Source organism: Olea europaea, unplaced genomic scaffold, assembly GCF_002742605.1.
Source record: "Olea europaea var. sylvestris unplaced genomic scaffold, O_europaea_v1 scaffold1344, whole genome shotgun sequence".
In the NCBI taxonomy this organism is placed as follows: Eukaryota; Viridiplantae; Streptophyta; class Magnoliopsida; order Lamiales; family Oleaceae; genus Olea; species Olea europaea.
The window spans coordinates 13,018-18,222 of record NW_019230931.1 but is presented as its reverse complement, the minus strand read 5'-3'; positions in this window follow the sequence as shown (position 1 = coordinate 18,222).

Below are 5,205 nucleotides of genomic sequence, written 5' to 3'. Positions count from 1 at the left end.
TTGTTCCCGACCCATAATGGTCAAATTTATCCTTACATCACTCGAGAGATACACAAATCCCCCAAACTTATTCTTTTCACTCAATTATCTTGGGGTGTGTTCTAAGGTTAGGAGTTTAACAACTATAATCCTTACCCTCTCTTAGTTTGGATAGATCTTACCCTTACAAGTACACGTATCAACAAGTAGAGACTCTCTTTAATTTGATTGTTTCAACCTTTAAGCTCAAACTAAGCTTCTTACCTCGCATCAAGGTTAAAGTCATATCAACCAAATGTCCAACAAGGGCTTTTTTTTCCTCCATCTTCTCATTTGCTTTCTATATAACCCATGTAACGAGTTTTACGCGATAACTCCCAAACCAGTTGGTCTTAGGGTACCAGGTTTTAAACCCTTGCAGCCTTATTCACCCGAGTTATAAAGGCTCGATAAGATGAATTTTTGTCAACTTCTCCTTTTTCTTGCTTTCTATATGACCCGTGTAACGAGCTTTAGGCCGATAATTTCCAAACCAATTAGCTTTAGGATATCAGGTTTTAAGCCCTAACAGACTTACTTGCTCGAGTCATAAAGGCTTTAGAGAGAAGTGATAATTTTCCAATTTTTATTTTATGCCCTTTATTTTTTTTTCTAGACATTTGATCTCAACAACCATCCTCAACTTAAAGCTTTCACCTATTTCTCACCTTCTGGGTCTAGGCAATCCACACAATATAAATTCATGCACCGAGCCTCTACTTATCTCCATGTTTACCTATAGTGGCTCAACCATCTCCAAACTATCTTATGGTGATTTAACGGGTTAATGATATAGAGGGTTAACTTAGGTTTCTCATATTTTACTCCAACAATCCCATTTAATAACTTAACATGAAAACATGAGTGGCGTGCAAAAGAATGTCAAGCATTGCATCAATAAGTATCAGCTAATTAAATCCTGTACTATATCCACAGTTCTATTTTACACCTGTCTAATAATCACATCATAGCTGGCAAGGCTACTAAACCCACACAAGCATACAAAAGTAAAATCAACACTCATTCATCACGCATGCGTCATGCAAGAAGGTAGTCAATTTAATGATTGACTGTGAAAATGCATATTAACTACATGCCGAATATTTGTTTGAAAATTATGCTACCATCCCCCAAACTTATACAGTACATTGTCCTCAATGTAAATGTAAAGTTAGAAAAGCATAATTTAAAAATATAAACAAAACTTAGCAAATAGATGTAAACAACACTCCCCTGATCAAAGTGGTGGTCGTGATGTGTAGCTGGGACCCGCAGCATGATCTTCAGGAGGAGATGGAAGGCGAGATGGGATTTGTCTCATCAACTCTGTCTGCTGCGCTTCCTCTGCCTGAATGGATTGAAGCCTATTCTCCATACTTCCCAATCGATCCCAGGTTTCGTTCACTCGCCACTGTATGCCATCCATTTTCCCAGCATACATGTTAAACCTACCATTCATGGTCTCCACTTCCCGTCGTGCCGCTATGGCTTCATTCAAAGCACCCCTTGTGTAGTCCCGGGAAGAGTAGAGGTCTCTCTGCACTTTGTCAACAGTGGTAGTCATGGTCTCGAAACTCTGCTGGAGATGTTGTATGTCCCGGCTAGTTCCAGTGGTGGTGGCGAATATCTGCCTCAAAACCTGATTGTCCATATCAACCTGGGGTGGTGGTGGAGGAATTTGAGGCATGTCAAGGTCTGCATCTGCTTGACCTTCCTCATTTAATTGCTATCGTCATCGTGCGTTTTCTAATTTCTGTTGGTGCTTCAGTCTTGCTCGGTCTTGGGCCTCTAGTGTGGATTGCTTGATAAAGGGGCTTGGCTTTCTGGTGCTTCCCCAGGTTGGATTTGTATCCCTGCTGCTCTACATATTCCACTTATCAGACTGGGAAAAATTAGTGAGTAGTGCCTATCACCCCAAGTGCCTGTACCATGAATTTGGTTGTAGATGTACGTGGCTAGATCAATCTTGTTCCCTCTAACCAAATGGTATATGAATCCGGCCCTTGGATTTGTAAATGTTGTTCTGTGGGATATAGGCTCGATGTTATGGCACATGAATAACCATAAAATTTCTATGGATGGGGTGAGATCTATCTGATGCCAGTCTGCTATAAGTAGAGGCCAAGCGTTTTCACGTCCCAACAATATTTCTGCAACCTCATTCCAGTTGAAGTCTTCGGGAATAGGGACCACATTATTCCAGGATAACTGATAGTAGTCATGAATTACCTCTGGTGAAAACATAATCCATTTGCCCCTAACCCATGTCTGATGTAAGTGCTCCGATCCGGGAGTGTCGATTTCTGTGTTGAAGTTTGCATAAAACTCCTTTGCTAGATTATCATACACCGGATGAGGTCTGTCTATTACCTTTTCCCAGCCATAGTTGTGAATCAGATAAGATATTTCAAAGTTGGGGAAATCTTCTAGCCTAACTGGCCTCTCGGGAATGATTGCCCAATTACGCACAACATTGGCAAAACGGGCAGCTGTATCTGATGAAAGGAATCTTCGAACACCCCCTTCAGGTTCTCTTGTTCGGGCCGTTTCAGATGAGGAGCCGACTTTCTCTTTTCCCTTTGAAGTTCTTTTAGGAGGCATCCTGAAAAAAGAAGTACACAATATCAATCACTTCGTATAGGAATAACGGGCATTAATAATCTTTGAATTCATAATCCCCCAAACTTTCTTCAATATGCACATGTACGTGTGCTTATGCAATTTTTCAAAACATGAATCACCAATATAGCTTTAACATTGCATAAATATGGAAAGACTCAAAATTATAGCTCGAGCATGTAGTTTTAGAAAATTGGACCCATGACCAAGTGACCAACTTCGTCCCCGGGCATCACCGAGAAATATCGAAATTTTCCTGGGCAAGTTTTGGACATGTGAAAGTACTCAATGACATCTAGCATATATCCAAATTTCACCTTAATCAGAGGTCGTTTGCATAAGAAAACATAGGGACGAAGGTAGTGATGTGAATGAATATGATTAGCCATGAAGTGCTTTTGTGAATTCAAATATTGAGGTAGTGTTTTTTCAAATGAACCTGCACGTGATTATTCGGCCAATAAGCTACACAATAACGATGTAAACTATTGCATAAGTGAAAAGTTCAAGAATGTAAAACAATCGTCAATGTGGCATTTTGTCGAACATGTGGTGTGCAATGTGAAATTCTTCCTATTTCTCCTAAAACACCACCATGAAATTGCCCGCAATTCACAACACCATGTTAAACTATCTTATTCCTTCTAACTAATGCCAACACAATGAATGATAACCGGAAAATGAAGCTCGAAATTAGGGATTAGAAGAACATACCTTGTAGTTCCAATTTTCTTGTTAAATGAAATGTTGAACTCAATTTATAGTCCAATCCAACTTGGGTGCTTGAATTGTGAATGTGTGAAGTGGGTGCAAGTGAGGAGTGATATGTGTGTGGTGTGCAAGTGTGTGCGAGAGTTAGTGTGGGTGAAGTGTGTGCGAGTGTGAGTGGGGGGGGGGGGGATTTGGGGTTTAATTGTGTGGTCACGGGTTAAAACCCGTGACCACTGCACTATGCGACCGCATAGTGTTGCACTATGCGGTCGCATAGTGCAAACACTTTGCCCCCTTCGTATTTCGGTTGAGGTCTATGCGACCGCATAGACCTTTGGTCTATGCGGTCGCATAGACCAAACAGGGTTTCAACAAATTTTTTTTTTTAATAACTTAAAATTTAAACTCCCCCAAAATCGGGTTTTCACTTAAAAATTTGACTCCAAAAGAGGAATATGCTTATCAAAACTTGGTACTAAAATCGATTTTTCATAAATGTTGTCCCGCATTCTGAAAGCTTAACCAAAACGAACATCTTCGCACATCGGAATGCATGACACACACTCGAACACCCAAACACTTCATTTAGCACCCATTCATGCAACATTAAACGTGTAGGGCCTAGGCTATCATGCAAAACATGATCGATGACCTACGAAACAAACTAAAATCAAACAAATTCCTAAACTAATGCAGTGCAATAAAATAAAATAAAGGATACAGTGGGTTTCCTCCCACTCAGCGCTATGTTATAGTCGATAGCTCGACTTTACCGTAATGCATCATTCTGGTGATCCAAGTTGGACGGTAGACTTGTCCTTTGAGAAATCATCGCCCTAGTAGTGCTTCAACCGCTGTCCATTGACTTTGAATGTCCCCTTGCTGTCGTGAGTGATCTCAATTGCCCCATGTGGAAATACTTGTGTAATGGTATATGGACCAGACCATCTCGATCTCAATTTTCCTGGAAACAGTTTAAGCCTGGAGTTGTAGAGTAGCCTTTCTGTCCCACCTTAAAGTCACGCCTCTGGATATGCATGTCATGCCATTTCTTGGTGCGCTCTTTGTAGATCTTTGAGTTCTCATAGGCTTCCATTCTGAGTTCATCAAGTTCATTCAGTTGTAACAGCCGTTTTTCACCTGCAGCCTTCAAATCCAAGTTCAACTTCTTCATTGCCCAGTAAGCATGATGTTCGATCTCGAGAGGTAGATGTCATGCTTTCCCAAAAACCAGTCGATATGGAGACATTCCTATAGGAGTCTTGAATGCAGTCCTGTAGGCCCACAAGGCATCATCCAGTTTCTTTGACCAATCGTTTCGTGATGAGTTAACTGTGACTTCCAGAATATGCTTCAATTGCCTATTGGATACTTCGACCTGTCCGCTGGTTTGGGGATGATATGCGGTGGCTATGCGATGCTTGACGCCATATTTTGATAACAACTGCTCAAACTGACGATTGCAGAAATGTGTGCCCCCGTCATTGATTATGGCTCTCGGTGTCCCAAACCGGGTGAAAATATTCTTCTTCAAAAACTCAATCACCACTTTCCCATCATTTGTAGGCAATGCAACCGCTTCAACCCACTTCGAAACATAGTCCACCGCCACTAAAATGTATTGATTTGAAAAAGATGGTGGGAATGGCCCCATGAAATCGATCCTCTAGACGTCAAATAATTCCACCTCCAAGATACTACTCAAAGGCATCTCATTTCTTCTAGAGATGTTACCCGTGCGCTGACATCGGTCACACCTCTTTACAAATTCAAACGCGTCCTTAAAGAGTGTGGGCCAGTAAAAACCTGATTGGAGAATTTTCGCCGCTGTCTTAGAAGCACCAAAATGCCCTGCAT